Source organism: Balaenoptera musculus, chromosome 11 (genome assembly GCF_009873245.2).
Source record: "Balaenoptera musculus isolate JJ_BM4_2016_0621 chromosome 11, mBalMus1.pri.v3, whole genome shotgun sequence".
Taxonomy (NCBI): Eukaryota; Metazoa; Chordata; class Mammalia; order Artiodactyla; family Balaenopteridae; genus Balaenoptera; species Balaenoptera musculus.
In genome coordinates, this window is record NC_045795.1 from 60,826,335 (window position 1) to 60,842,808 (window position 16,474).

Genomic DNA, 16,474 nt, shown 5'->3' on the forward strand with positions numbered 1-16,474 from the left:
CACTGGACCACCAGGGAAGTCCCTGTTTGTTGTTTTTTAAGATATGAAAAATAAGAGCGTGTTTGCATGCTGCTGGGAGTGATACAGTGCTGGGGGGGCTGATGCAGAAGAGAGGGGAGAGAGTGGTGAAGCTACTTCTTAAGGTGGAGAGAGGGGATGGGATCTAGGGTTTAGGGGAAGAAGCTGGGTTTAGCTAAGAGTAGGGACAATTACTCCATATATAATATGAAGGAAGATAGAGTACATGGGCAACGGATCAGGTAATTGAGTAGATCGAGTGGTGGGAACTTATGAGAATTCTCATCTAAATCTTCTAATACTCAGGGAAGTCAAGGTAATCAGCTGAGGGTGAGGTTGGGGGAGGCCACACTGGAGGTCCAAAAAGAGAGGTAAAGATATAAAATCATTATCTAGGGGAGGAAGGGCGTGAGTGGAAGAGAGAAAAGAAGGATGATTACTGACCAGCACTCACTTGGGGTTTCAATATTCACATGGATTTAGAGGAGGCAGTCAGCACTTTCAGTTCCCTGAATTATATCTGGTGTGTTTTTTTTTTTTTTCCTGTTTGTTCATCTTGGTCCTTCTTAATTTTGCTGTTGCTTTTGCAGGAACGTCTGGTGGCTAGTTGTTGCCCATTCATACTTGAAATGAGGGGCTGGGTTAATTAATATAGGTGACTGAAGACACACTCTTCCAACAGTAAGCACCCTGCAGCGCTGACTTGACTAAATGGAAAAAGGTCCAGAAGCAGACACTTCTCTTGGTCAAGTTTCAGAACCAGGAATGAAGAGGTTTTGGTATGAAAAAATAAATGGTAACAGCAGTCAAAGTTGTCACCTGCAAAAGAGAGAGTATCGGAAGGTCATCAGCAACCCCCGGGGCTAGAAGACAAAAACCAAGCCTTCAAAGTTCTAGAATTCCAGACCCTGCCAATTACCAATGCAAGAGGGTGGAATAAACACACCCTTCACTGTATCAATACTTATAATGTATTCCCACAAAATAAGGGAATAAATGGAGAAGGTTCTTGGACAGAGGTTTACCTTTTTTTTTTTTCCTTGGCCCTGCCATGAGGCTTGTGGGGTCTCAGTTCCCTGACCAGGAACTGAACCCAGGCCACAGCAGTGAAAGCCTGGAATCCTAACCACTAGGCCACCAGGGAACTCCCATAAGGCTTACTTTTAATTACTCCTAGTTGCACACCTTTCCTTAGGTTTGAATGTCTTTACTTTGTGCATTTATTAGTTTTATAACCCTTTTTGTATAAACAAGGGCTTACTGTTTACCTCTCAGATCATCAAACTTCTAAACACTACAGCTTCTCCCCTTTCTTTTCCCATATGGCTTGAAGTATTGGAAAAATAGGTATGCTTACTTCCTTATTCATTTTTCACACCAAACCTCTTCCTTTTTCATATTATCAGAAGTATTTAGATTTAACTATAAATAACCAGTTTCATTGTTCATCATTGCTCCATACATAAATGTCTCTTTATTACAGAAGCTTGCCTCATTTTAATTTATTTTTCTTTGGGCTGAATTATATGGTATAATTTCTAAAGTTACACATTTTCTTCATCCTATCTCTAAAACACTTAGCTGATTTCTATTATTAATTTAAAAGAGGGTGTATATCCTGGCTGTTTAGTGGAATTCATAGAAATGCACACCCCAGGAACTAAATGTAACTGGCAATATCGAATTCCATGAGCTACATTCCATGGGAGCACTAATCTTAACTATAACCATAAATGTCCTAGCATGGAATACTTAACACTGAAGGCTAAACCCTAATCGTATCCCAACTCTAATCCTAGACTAAATAAAACAAAGCACTACAACTCACCCTAATCCCAATACCCTGCCCTAACCTAAATCTCAACCTCAACCTTAATCCCAATGCTGTACTTTTATTTATTTATTTAAACATTTATATTAACATATTTCCATACATATTTCCATACAAATACAAATATAAGATTTTTAGAAATTTCATGTAATGTCTGAAACATTTATATTAACATATTTCCATACAAATAACCCAATGAAAGTTTAGTATTAGTTGTTTTGTTTGTTTTTTTATACTGCAGGTTCTTATTAGGCATCAATTTTATACACATCAGTGTATACATGTCAATCCCAACCGCCCAATTCAGCACACCACCATCCCCACCCCACCGCAGTTTTCCCCCCTTGGTGTCCATATGTCCATTCTCTACATCTGTGTCTCAACTTCTGCCCTGCAAACTGGCTCATCTGTACCATTTTTCTAGGTTCCACATACATGCATTAATATACGATATTTGTTTTTCTCTTTCTGACTTACTTCACTCTGTATGACAGTCTCTAGATCCATCCACGTCTCAACAAATGACTCAATTTCGTTCCTTTTTATGGCTGAGTAATATTCCATTGTATATATATACTACAACTTCTTTATCCATTCGTCTGTTGATGGGCATTTAGGTTGCTTCCATGACCTGGCTATTGTAAATAGTGCCACAATGAACATTCGGGTGCATGTGTCTTTTTGAATTACGGTTTTTCTCTGGGTATATGCCCAGTAGTGGGATTGCTGGGTCATATGGTAATTCTATTTTTAGTTTTTTAAGGAACCTCCATATTGTTCTCCATAGTGGCTGTATCAATTTACATTCCCACCAACAGTGCAAGAGGTTTCCCTTTTCTCCACACCCTCTCCAGCATTTGTTGTTTGTAGATTTTCTGATGATGCCCATTCTAACAGGAGTGAAGTGATACCTCATTGTAGTTTTGATTTGCATTTCTCTAATAATTAGTGATGTTGAGCATCTTTTCATGTGCTTCGTGGCCGTCTGTATGTTTTCTTTGGAGAAATGTCTATTTAGGTCTTCTGCCCATTTTTGGATTGGGGTGTTTGTTTCTTTAATATTGAGCTGAATGAGCTGTTTATATATTTTGGAGATTAATCCTTTGTCCGTTGATTCGTTTGCAAATATTTTCTCCCATTCTGAGGGTTGTCATTTCGTCTTGTTTATGGTTTCCTTTGTTGTGCAAAAGCTTTGAAGTTTCATTAGGTCCCATTTGCTTATTTTTGTTTTTATTTCCATTACTCTAGGAGGTGGATCAAAAAAGATCTTGCTGTGATTTATGTCAAAGAGTGTTCTTCCTATGTTTTCCTCTAAGAGTTTTATAGTGTCCAGTCTTATATTTAGGTCTCTAATCCATTTTGAGTTTATTTTTGTGTATGGTGTTAGGGAGTATTCTAATTTCATTCTTTTACATGTAGCTGTCCAGTTTTCCCAGCACCACTTATTGAAGAGACTGTCCTTTCTCCATTGTATATCTTTGCCTCCTTTGTCATAGATTAGTTGACCATAGGTGCGTGGGTTAATCTCTGGGCTTTCTATCTTGTTCCATTGATCTATGTTTCTGTTTTTGTGCCAGTACCATATTGTCTTGATTACTGTAGCTTTGTAGTATAGTCTGAAGTCAGGGAGTCTGATTCCTCCAGCTCCGTTTTTTGCCTCAAGACAGCTTTGGCTATTCGGGGTCTTTTGTGTCTCCATACAAATTTTAAGATGATTTGTTCTAGCTCTGTAAAAAATGCCATTGGTAATTTGATAGGGATTGCATTGAATCTGTAGATTGCTTTGGGTAGTATACTCATTTTCACAATGTTGATTCTTCCAATCCAAGAACATGGTATATCTCTCCATCTGTTGGTATCATCTTTAATTTCTTTCATCAGTGTCTTATAGTTTCTGCATACAGGTCTTTTGTCTCCCTAGGTAGGTTTATTCCTAGGTATTTTATTCTTTTTGTTGCAATGGTAAATGGGAGTGTTTCCATAATTTCTCTTTCAGATTTTTCATCATTAGTGTATAGGAATGCAAGAGATTTCTGTGCATTAATTTTGTATCCTGCAACTTTACCATATTCATTAATTAGCTCTAGCAGTTTTCTGGTGGCAGTTTTAGGATTCTCTATGTATAGTATCATGTCATCCGCAAACAGTGACAGTTTTACTTCTTCTTTTCCAATTTGTATTCCTTTTATTTCTTTTTCTTCTCTGATTGCCGTGGCTAGGACTTCCAGAACTATGTTGAATAACAGTGGTGAGAGTGGACATCCTTGTCTCGTTCCTGATCTTAGAGGAAATGCTTTCAGTTTTTCACCATTGAGAATGATGTTTGCTGTGGGTTTGTCATATATGGCCTTTATTATGTTGAGGTAGGTTCCCTCTATGCCCACTTTCTGGAGAGTTTTTATCAGAAATGGGTGTTGAATTTTGTCAAAAGCTTTTTCTGCATCTATTGAGATGATCATATGGTTTTTATTCTTCAATTTGTTAATATGGTGTATCACATTGATTGATTTGCGTATATTGAAGAATCCTTGCATCCCTGGGATAAATCCCACTTGATCGTGGTGTATGATCCTTTTAATGTGTTGTTGGATTCTGTATGCTAGTATTTTGTTGAGGATTTTTGCATCTATATTCATCAGTGATATTGGTCTGTAATTTTCTTTTTTTGTAGTGTCTTTGTCTGGTTTTGGTATCAGGGTGATGGTGGCCTCATAGAATGAGTTTGGGAGTGTTACTTCCTCTGCAATCTTTTGGAAGAGTTTGAGAAGGATGGGTGTTAGCTCTTCTCTAAATGTTTGATAGAATTCACCTGTGAAGCCATCTGGTCCTGGACTTTTGTTTGTTGGAAGATTTTCAATCAGAGTTTCAATTTCATTACTTGTGATTGGTCTGTTCATATTTTCTGTTTCTTCCTGATTCAGTCTGGGAAGGTTATACCTTTCTAAGAATTTGTCCATTTCTTCCAGGTTGTCCATTTTATTGGCATAAAGTTGCTTGTAGTAGTCTCTTAGGATGCTTTGTATTTCTGCGGTGTCTGTTGTAACTTCTCCTTTTTCATTTCTGATTTTATTGATTTGAGTCCTCTCCCTCTTTTTCTTGATGAGTCTGGCTAATGGCTTATCAATTTTGTTTATCTTCTCAAAGAACCAACTTTTAGTTTTATTGATCTTTGCTATTGTTTTCTTTGTTTCTATTTCATTTATTTCTGCTCTGATCTTTATGATTTCTTTCCTTCTGCTAACTTTGGGTTTTGTTTGTTCTTCTTTCTCTAGTTTCTTTAGGTGTAAGGTTAGATTGTTTACTTGAGATTTTTCTTGTTTCTTTAGGTAGGCTTGTATAGCTATAAACTTCCCTCTTAGAACTGCTTTTGCTGCATCCCATAGGTTTTGGGTCGTCGTGTTTTCAGTCATTTGTCTCTAGGTATTTTTTTATTTCCTCTTTGATCTCTTCAGTGATCTCTTGGTTATTTAGTAACGTATTGTTTAGCCTCCATGTGTTTGTCTTTTTTACGTTTTTTTCCCTGTAATTCATTTCTAATCTCATAGTGTTGTGGTCAGAAAAGATGCTTGATATGATTTCAATTTTCTTAAATTTACCAAGGCTTGATTTGTGACCCAAGATGTGATCTATCCTGGAGAATGTTCCGTGCGCACTTGAGAAGAACGTGTAATCTGCTGTTTTTGGATGGAATGTCCTATATATATCAATTAAATCTATCTGGTCTATTGTGTCATTTAAAGCTTCTGTTTCCTTATTTATTTTCATTTTGGATGATCTGTCCATTGGTGTAAGTGAGGTGTTAAAGTCCCCCACTATTATTGTGTTACTGTCGATTTCCTCTTTTATAGCTGTTAGCAGTTGCCTTATGTATTGAGGTGCTCCTATGTTGGGTGCATATATATTTATAATTGTTATATCTTCTTCTTGGATTGATCCCTGGATCATTACGTAGTGTCCTTCCTTGTCTCTTGTAACATTCTTTATTTTAAAGTCTATTTTATCTGATATGAGTATAGCTACTCCAGCTTTCTTTTGATTTCCATTTGCATGGAATATCTTTTTCCATCCCCTCACTTTCAGTCTGTATGTGTCCCTAGGTCTAAAGTGGGTCTCTTGTAGACAGCATATATATGGGTCTTGTTTTTGTATCCATTCAGCCAGTCTATGTCTTTTGGTTGGGGCATTTAATCCATTCACGTTTAAGGTAATTATCGATATGTATGTTCCTATGACCATTTCTTAATTGTTTTGGGTTTGTTTTTGTAGGTCCTTTTCTTCTCTTGTGTTTCCCACTTAGAGAAGTTCCTTTAGCAATTTGTTGTAGAGTTGGTTTGGTGGTGCTGAATTCTCTTAGCTTTTGCTTGTCTGTAAAGCTTTTGATTTCTCCATCAAATCTAAATGAGATCCTTGCCGTGTAGAGTAATCTTGGTTGTAGGTTCTTCCCTTTCATCACTTTAAGTATATCATGCCACTCCCTTCTGGCTTGCAGAGTTTCTGCTGAGAAATCAGCTGTTAACCTTATGGGAGTTCCCTTGTATGTTATTTGTCGTTTTTTCCCTTGCTGCTTTCAATAATTTTTCTTTGTCTTTAATTTTTGCCACTTTGATTACTATGTGTCTCGGCGTTGTTTCTCCTTGGGTTTTATTCTGTATGGGACTCTCTGCGCTTCCTGGACTTGGGTGGCTATTTCCTTTCCCATGTTAGGGAAGTTTTCGACTATAATCTCTTCAAATATTTTCTCTGCGTCCTTTCTCTCTCTCTTCTCCTTCTGGGACCCCTATAATGCGAATGTTGTGCGTTTAATGTTGTCCCAGAGGTCTCTTAGGCTGTCTTTCATTTCTTTTCATTCTTTTTTCTTTAGTCTGTTCTGCAGCAGTGAATTCCACCATTCTGTCTTCCAGGTCACTTATCGTTCTTCTGCCTCAGTTATTCTGCTATTGATTCCTTCTAGTGTAGTTTTCATTTCAGTTATTGTATTGGTGATCTCTGTTTGTTTGTTCTTTAATTCTTCTAGGTCTTTGTTAATCATTTCTTTGCATCTTCTCAATCTTTGCCTCCATTCTTATTCCGAGGTCCTGGATCATCTTCACTATCATTATTCTGAATTCTTTTTCTGGAAGGTTGCCTATCTCCACTTCATTTAGTTGTTTTTCTGGGGTTTTTTCTTGTTCCTTCATCTGGTACATAGCCCTCTGCCTTTTCATCTTCTCTATCTTTCTGTAACTGTGGTTTTTGGTCCACAGGCTGCAGGACTGTAGTTTTTCTTGCTTCTGCTGTCTGCCCTCTGGTGGTTGAGGCTATCTAAGAGGCTCGATGGGAGGCTCTGGTGGTGGGTAGAGCTGACTCCCAATGCTGTACTTTTAAAACAGGAGATTTTGGTACCTATGTAAAGTGGTTTATCAAAATAGTGAGTAGAGAAAGAATCTCATTCCACTCTCCCCGTTGCCCACCCTGTTCCAGTCCCTGGCCTCCCACTGTCCCCTCACTTCCTTCAGGTCTTTACTCAGATGTCACCGTCCACAAAGCGTTTAGGACCAACTGCACAGTTAGGGAGAACAGTCCCCAAAGAGACCACCCTCACTTCTGACAACAACTGCAAGTTCAGGGGTCTCCCCCTAACCATCGTCAGGTTTGATAATTTGCTAAAAGGACTAATGGAACTCAGTGAAAGCTGACATAGTCATGGTTAAGGTTTATTACAGGAAAGGGATACAAATGAAATCAGCCAAGGGGACGGCACAGGGCAGAGCCCATGAGGGGTCCAAACAGACGCTCCCCATTGTCTCTCTGTAGAGCCATGGATGATGCGTGACATCCTCCCAGCCACAAAATATGACAATACACAGAGCACTGTCAACCAGGGAAGGTCACCCAAGCCTTGGGTATCCAGGGTATTTAGTGGGTTTTCGTCACGTGCTGCTCATGTAACTGACCTGCAGTCGCCAGCCCCTCCCAGAGGGCGGCTAATAGCTTTAGTCTCCAGCTGACCTGGAGCTCAGAACTGACAAAGTGTGACCCAAAGTCCCCATCATAAATCACACTGTCAGACTGTCCAGTGGCCAAACCCCCCCCCCCCGCCCCCAGGCAAACAAAGACACTCCTACAGGGGCCTAGAGACACCAACCAGGAGACGAGGAAAAGGCCAGACTCTCCCTTTGTTAAGCATTTAACAAAGAGGTTAATTAAGTGGTTAATTAATTAATTAAGAGGTTAATTAAGAGGTTAATTCTTCACCACATACCTTCTCAGTGTGACCCTCCCAATTTAAACATGCAACTTCTGCCCCAAGAATCCACATCACCACTTATGACCATCAGGCATAAAATTCATTTTACTTGATTGGTTATCATCTCTCCTCTCCATTAGGAATGTAAGCTCCACGGGGGTGGGAATTTTGTCTGCTTTATTCACTGCGTGTTCACCGTATCACCTGCTTCTAGAACTGCACCATCCAATACTGAACCAACTAGCCACTTATGGTGAGTGAGCACCTGACTAGTAGCTAGCCCAAATTAAGTGTAAACTACACACTGAATTTTAAAGGCATCGTATAAAAAAAGGATGTAAAGAATTCCCCTGATGCTTTATTATATTGGTTATAAGTTGAAATATATTGGGGACATATTGGGTTACATAAAATATATTATTGAAATTTATTTCAGCTGTTTCTATTTTGTAAGCTTATTTAATATGGATACTAGAAAATTTTAAATTACATATGTGGCTCCAATCTGAATCTCACTTTATATACATATATAAGTAAGTAAAATTTACTATTTTTATATATATATACACATATGTATGTTTATACATCATCACAGAGCTAGAAGAGATGTCAGCAAAGGTTTTCTGTAGAGCATCAAAAAGTAAATATTTTAGGCTTTGTGGGCTATATGGTCTGTTCAGCTCTGCCATGATAGCACAAAGGTAGCCATAGACAATATTTAAACAAAATACATGTGACTGTGTTCCAATAAAACTGCATTTATAAAAACAAGCAGCTGCATAACTTGGCCTGTGGGCCACAGTTTATGCACCCCTGATCTAGAACATTGTTTAGTCCATAGTAAATATTCAATAGATATTTGTTGGGCGAATGAATAGAAAGAAGGCTAAAGTGACAGCACAGTGAGCCTGGGAGCATGGTTAATGCCGAAGGTAATCAGTGGTCAGAAAATGTAGACAACTCAGAAAAGCTACCCCAGCTCCAGAGCTCCTCATAGGATTGGCCGCCGTGATCCCTGTTGTGGCTGCAACCTTTGTTGCAACTGCACTGCAATTCAAGTGTCAGCTCCACTCCTCACAGGAGTACATCTCCTCCCGTCCCTCTCCCACCGGTACTGATCCCCTAAGCACTCCCCCAAAAACTTCTGGCATGCAAATCTGCTTCTTAGAGCCTGAGTCCTAGGGAACCTGACCTGCAACAGCTGATACCAGGAGCGGTCTGAGAAAGCAGACTCTGGACATGGGATTTTGGAGCTGATTATCTGTCAGCTGACTGGCAGCGAGAACCCCATTGCTGGTTGTAAGTTAAGTATGCATAGCCTCTGGCAAGCTGTGGCAGTGCAAATGTCAAAACTGTCAGTGGTGGTGAACTGGGATGATATGTGGAGGAAGAGGATGCGCTGATGGGTGCAATGTATCAGAACTTTAGAGGGTGCATATAGTTATTACAGGGGCAGTGGAAATGAATGCTGCTGCTGGAGCCATTGAAGCATCAGAGAAAGACAATGCCAAGGGTGAACGCCAGAGGTCAGCATATAGAAATCTCATATCCTGTATCCAGAGGGCAGAAAAGGCTGGAGGGCCAGTGTAGACAGGGAAAACAGTAAGCAGGACTTTGCTTCAACCTAGGCAAGGGATGGAGCTGGCTTGGCCCAGGATACCAGTGGCACGACTGGGAAGTGGTCAGATCTTGGCTGCATTTTGAAGATAAAAGCAACATAATTTGCTATGGTGTTTGCATTCATTTCCTATTGCTAGTGTAACAAATCACCACAAACGTAATGGCTTAAAACAACACAGATTTGTTCTCTCACAGTCCTGAAGGTTGGAAGTCTGAAAAGAGTCTTTGGGGGCTAAAATCAAGATGCTGTCAGGGCTGCTTCTTTCTGGAGGCACTGGGGTGGAGATTCTGTTCCCTTGCCTTTTCCATCTCCTAGAGGCTGCCTGGATTCCCTGGCTTGTGGCCCTTCCCTCCATCTTCAAAGCACATCACTCCAACTTCTGCTTCCATCCTCACATCTCCTTTCTCTGACTTTGACCCTCCTATCTTCCTTCTGATTATATTGTGACCACTTCAATAATCCAGGATAATCTCCCCATCTCAGAATCCTTACTGTAATCACATCGGCAAAGTCTCTTTTGCCGTGTAAGGTAACATGTTCACAAGTTCCAGGGATTAGGATGTGGATGTCTTCAGAGGGCCATTGTTAAGCCTACCAGAGGGTAGGATGCAGGGGTGCTAGAAAGAGAAGAGTCAAGAATGACCTTAACAGTCTCCCAAGGTGATAGAAATAAAAACAAAAATAAACAATCGGATCTAATCAAACTTACAAGTGTTTGCACGGCAAACGAAACCATAAAAAAAAAACAAAAAGACAACTTATGGAATGGGAGAAAATATTTGCAGATGATACGAAAGACAAGGGCTTAATCTCCAAAATATACAAATAGGTCATACAACTCAACAACAAAAAAACAAAAACCCCACTGAAAAATGGGCAGACCTAAATATGTCTTCCAAAGAAGACATACAGATGGCCAGTAGGCACATGAAAAGATGCTCAACGTCACTAATTATTAGAGAAATACAAATCAAGACTACAATGAGGTACCATCTCACACCAGTAAGAATGGCCATCATTAAATAGTCTACAAATAATAAATGCTGGAGAGGGTGTAGAGAAAAGGGAACCCTCCTACACTGTTGGTGGGAATGTAAGTTGGTGCAGCCACTATAGAAAACAGTGTAGAGGTTCCTCAGAAAACTAAAAATAGAATTACCATATGATCTAGCAGTCCCAGTCCTGGGCATATACCCAGGCAAAACTCTAATTCAAAAAGATACATGCACCCCTATGTTCATAGCAGCACTATTCACAATAGCCAAGTCATGGAAGCAACCTAAATGTCCATCAACAGATGAATGAATAAAGAAGATGTGGTACATGGACTTCCGTGGTGGCACAGTAGTTAAGAATCTGCCTGCCAATGCTGGGGACACAGGTTTGATCCCTGGTCCAGGAAGATCCCACATGCCACGGAGCAACTAAGCCCGTGCGCCACAACTACTGAACCTGTGCTCTAGAGCCTGCGAGCCACAACTACTGAGCCCACGTGCTGTAACTACTGAAGCCCGTGCACCTAGAGCCTGTGCTCTGCAACAAGAGAAGCCACCACAATGAGAAGCCCCCGCACTGCAAAGAAGAGTAGTCCCCACTCGCTGCAACTAGAGAAAGTCTGTGCACAGCAACAAAAACCCAATGCAACCAAAAAAAAAAAAAAAACAAGAAGAAGATGTGGTACCTATATACAATAGAATACTACTCAGCCATAAAAAAGAATGAAATAATGCCATTTGCAGCAACATGGATGCAACTAGAGATTACCATACTAAGTGAAGTAAGTCAGAAAGAGAAAGACAAATACCACATATCACTTATATGCAGAATCTAAAATATGGCACAAATGAACCTATCTACAAAACAGAAACAGACTCACAGACAGAGAACAGACTCGTGGTTGCCAAGGGGGAGGGAAGGACTGGGAGTGTGGGATTAGCAGATGTAAACTATTATATATAGGATGGATAAACAACAAGGTCCTACTGTATAGCACAGAGAACTATATTCAATATCCTGTGATAAACCATAATGGAAAAGAATATAAAAAAAGAATGTCTGTATGTGCATAACTGAGTCACTTTGCTGTACAGCAGAGATTGGCACAACATTGTAAATCAACTATACTTCAATAAAAGAAATAAAAATAAAAAATAAAAAAAGAATGACCTCAATGTTTGGAGGCTGGAGCATCTAGAAGGATGGGTGGCCATGACCTGAGATCAGGAAGATGCAGGCTCAGAGATTCAGGCAGTTCTTCTTTGGGAGCTAAGTCCTTCCACCTCTCCCCCCCAGAGGCTTCCCTGTGTTAAAAGATACTTTTCAGAAGGTAAAACCATGACTCTCATTACAGAAGTAAAAATGAACGCATGTTGAGGAATTTATTTTACTCATATGATCTGAGAAAACCAGGCAGATGTTATAACCGATTCCAAGGAAAGCTCAAAACAGCACAAATTTATATGGTAAAGGAATGTTGAGATGAATTGCAAATGCGGACAAAAATGAACAGGGCTAGAACCTGAAGACCCAGAAAGGTATGTTGCAGATGGTGCATAGTTATCTACTGAAACACGGAATTTTTTCTACACCTGATTCTCCTGTCAGAGTACTCAACATGTAAGTCTCAGGCAGGGGCAGGAGCAGAATGAACAGAATGAGAAGGTGGGTTTGACATCTGCTAGCAAGATCCAACAAAAGACAACAGGAAGAAAAACAAAAATGACACATGTCAACACAAACATTTTGCATTGGATTCATTATAATACTTTTTGACTGGTTAGTCTTTCTTTGTAGAGAAGTTGTTATAGACTAATGCTTGTGTCTCCCCAAATTCGTATGTTGAAGATCTAACCCCAATGTGATGGTATTTGGAGGTGATTCAGTTTAGATGAGGTCATGAGGATGGAACCCCATTGATAGGATTAGTGTCCCTATAAGAAGAGGTAGGGAGACCAGAGCTCTCCTTCTCTCTCTCCCCCACACTATGTGAGGACACAGGGAGAAGGTGGACATTTGCAACCTAGGAGGTGGCTTTCACCAAAGAACCAAATCAGCAGATGCCTTGATCTTGGACTTTCAGCCTCCAGAACCGTGAGAAATCAATTCCTGTGGTTTCAGCCACCTAGTCCATGGTATTCCATTATGGCAGCCCAGCTGACTAATACAGAAGATGTTGATTTTTTTTTTTGGTCCAGTCACTGTGTAATCAGCCACCCGGTAACATTTTCCATTCCACTCAAATGCAATTAGACCAGACTGAATGAAAACAAGTGTCATTCACCCACTTTCCTAGTCATTATTGCTTTGGAACCAAGAAAGTATTCCTTTTGTGCAGCTGCTCCTGAGCGCACATGAGCCCTTCTTCGCTGTCGGTGACTAAACTGGAGGTACAATTATTTCTATAAATAAGTAATAAATTTAGTGGTATCCTCTCTTATATGTTCTTTTTTTCCCCATCCCTTCTTCTAGTCCAATTAACATGCATGAGAGACAGGGAGGGAGAGAAGAAGTGAACACTTTGCTATACAGTGACATTGGCAGAGCAAGAGGACACACTCTGGGACCAGATAGAAAATCTTAGACAGTCACCCATACTCTTGTCAAAAGAAGAATGTGTTGGGAGGAAAAAATTTCCCTCTACCAGCTTAAGTTCAGTGGTTGGGGGCCTGTGAATTAAGTAACAACAGACAGATTAACAGGAGAGAAGACAAAGTTTATTTACCAGGGAGGCTTCAGATGAATTGGCTCCCTGGACATCCAAACATAAAGGTTTATAAACCCACTTAACGAGAAGAAAGGAGGGAGAAAGGGCTTCTGTGGAAGAATAAATGGAAGGTAGGACAGTTTCAGATAAAGTTTGTTTAAGCAATTACTCATCCCTGTGATGGTGGTTAGTCTCCTTTCTGGCTGTAAACCTGCCAGAGAGGATTTATACCAACTGTATTTTCCAGGAGGTCCTGCTTAAATCTACAAAAGAAGTTGAGATCAGGTTTTTTTCTGTGACTGCTGTTTGTTCAGATGTTTTTAGCTCAGCAACTGACAAAGGATTAATCTCCAAAACATACAAGCAGCTCATGCAGCTCAATATCAAAAAAACAAACAACCCAATCCAAAAATGGACAGAAGACCTAAATAGACATTTCTCCAAAGAAGATATACAGATTGCCAACAAACACATGAAAGGATGCTCAACATCACTAATCATTAGAGAAATGCAAATCAAAACTACAATGTGGTATCACCTCCCACCAGTCAGAATGGCCATCATCAAAAAATCTACAGACAATAAACGCTGGAGAGGGTGTGGAGAAAAGGGAACCCTCTTGCACTGTTGGTGGGAATGTAAATTGATACAGCCACTATGGAGAACAGTATGGAAGTTCCTCAAAAAACTAAAAATAGAACTACCATACGACCCAGCAATCCCACTATTGGGCATATACCCTGAGAAAACCATAAGTCAAAAAGAGACATGTACCACAATGTACATTGCAACACTATTTACAATTGCCAGGACGTAGAAGCAACCTAAGTGTCCATCGACAGAGGAGTGGATAAAGATGTGGCTCACATATACAATGGAATATTACTCAGCCATAAAAAGGAACAAAACTGAGTTATTTGTAGTGAGGTGGATGGAACTAGAGTCTGTCATACAGAGTGAAGTAAGTCAGAAAGAGAAAAACAAATACCGTATGCTAACACATATATATGGAAATTTTGAAAGAAAATGGTTATGAAGAACCTAGGGGCAGGATGGGAATAAAGACTCAGACCTAGTAGAGAATGGACTTCAGGACATGGGGAGGTGGAAGGGTAAGCTGGGACGAAGTGAGAGAGTGGCATGGATATATACAGACTACCAAATGTAAAATAGATAGCTAGTGGGAAGCAGCCGCATAGCACAGGGAGATCAGCTCGGTGCTTTGTGACCAACTAAAGGGGTGGGATAGGGAGGGTGGGAGGGAGGGAGACATAAGAGGGAAGAGATATGGGGATATATGTATATGTATAGCTGATTCACTTTGTTATAAAGCAGAAACTAACACACCATTGTAAAGCAATTATACCCCAATAAAAAAATTATAGATAATATAAATAAATATTAAAATATATAAATAAAATAAATAAATAATAAAAATAAAATAAAAGATTATTTTAAAAGAATCTTCATGCCGCTGAGGTGAATTTTGAATCCCTACAGGTGCAAAACCATGTGGGATCTTAGTTCCCCAACCAGGGTTTGAACCCATGCGCCCTGCAGTGGAAGTACGGAGTCCTAACCACTGGACCGCCAGGGAACTCCCAAGAGGGTTTCTTGAAGGAAAGGGCTGTTCTTCCTCCCGCCTCAAGTCTGATAGGGGGGCTTCAAGAGAGCATGGCTTGAATTCCCTGGAGCTGACTGGGGTGTAAGTGTGAAGCGGGCCACTAAGGTCTGCTGTGAGCCCCACTGGCAGGGCAGATAGAGAGAGGTCACAGAGTTGACCTGAGGTTGTGCCACCTTGATCAGGGGATGTGGTGCACCCTCAGGTGGTGTCTCCAATGCTGAGCAGCCCACAAGAGGAAGAGCCAGCATCTGGGCATCTGACTGCCCCCCAGAAGGCACCACCAACACTTTTTCTGTCCCTGAATCTCTCCTCCCTCTCCTCCCCTCACCCTAAATGAGGCTGGAGTGACATCGTGAACCAGTGAAGGGTAAAGAGGGCTGAGAATAGGGAGAGGGAATAGTGAGGAAGCCAGCCACACCTCCCTTCCTCACCGAGTTTCCAAGCTGAGCCAGGGCAGCCTGCTGGGACCCCACCAGCTCACCTCCCCTGCTGCCCAGTTTGCCCTTCAAGTGTTCTGACCCTTCCAGACTCTTAAGTTCAGAAGTAGGGCAGGAGAAGAGATAAAGGTGGAAGCTGGATTGTCTCTAATGACCCAACCTCAGAAGTCATAAAGTATCCTTTCTAGTCACCTGGATTCTAGGAGATGGCACAGAGACTGCTTTCTCTCAAACTGGAGGAATGTCACATTCACAGTATAAGGAATTCATATAGGACGGGAGATACTGGACTAGCCATCTTTGGAAAATACATCCAATCTGTCCCATGAATAAGCAAACACATCACAGAGTGGTGGACCCAGTAAATGAACTCAAGTTTTGTTAGTACCTTTTGTTCAAAGAGGAAGGAATATATGTCAACATTCTAGAAAGTTTCTCCTGCAACTTGGAGAAGATAAAAGCTTTGTTGATAAAGAGGGTTGATTGACAGTTATGAGGATAATTCACTTATCTGTGTAATCTGCCTCTTTAACAAAAATGCGGGCTCTGTGAGGAGAGCTAGATAGATAGGTAGATACACAGGTAGATAAATTCTCCAGTGCTTAACCCAGAGCCCAGTACATAGTAGCTGTGCAAAAAATTCTTGTAGAATAAATAAATGAAATGACGAAATGCAGTGCCTGGACTTCTGAGATGAAGTGTCACTTGATGAGGTGCTGCCACCTTCTGGTCACTGGGGACCTTGCCAGCCATTTCCAACGTTCCATTTCCCCATCTGCCTTTGGAAGGATGCACCCGTCTCTTGCCATCACCTTTCTAAGTTTACAGGGCGCTTTCCTGATGGCTGATTGGTTTGGGTTTTAACAACAACCCTGACTCCTATATTGATTCCCATTTGACCAGTAAGAACCGTGAAGACCAGAGGAGTTATTTACCAGAATTCTCTCTCCCTGATCTCTGCATGCTCACCCTGAGCCCCGCTCAACCCTCCACGGCCTGGTGTGGCTTCCTCCA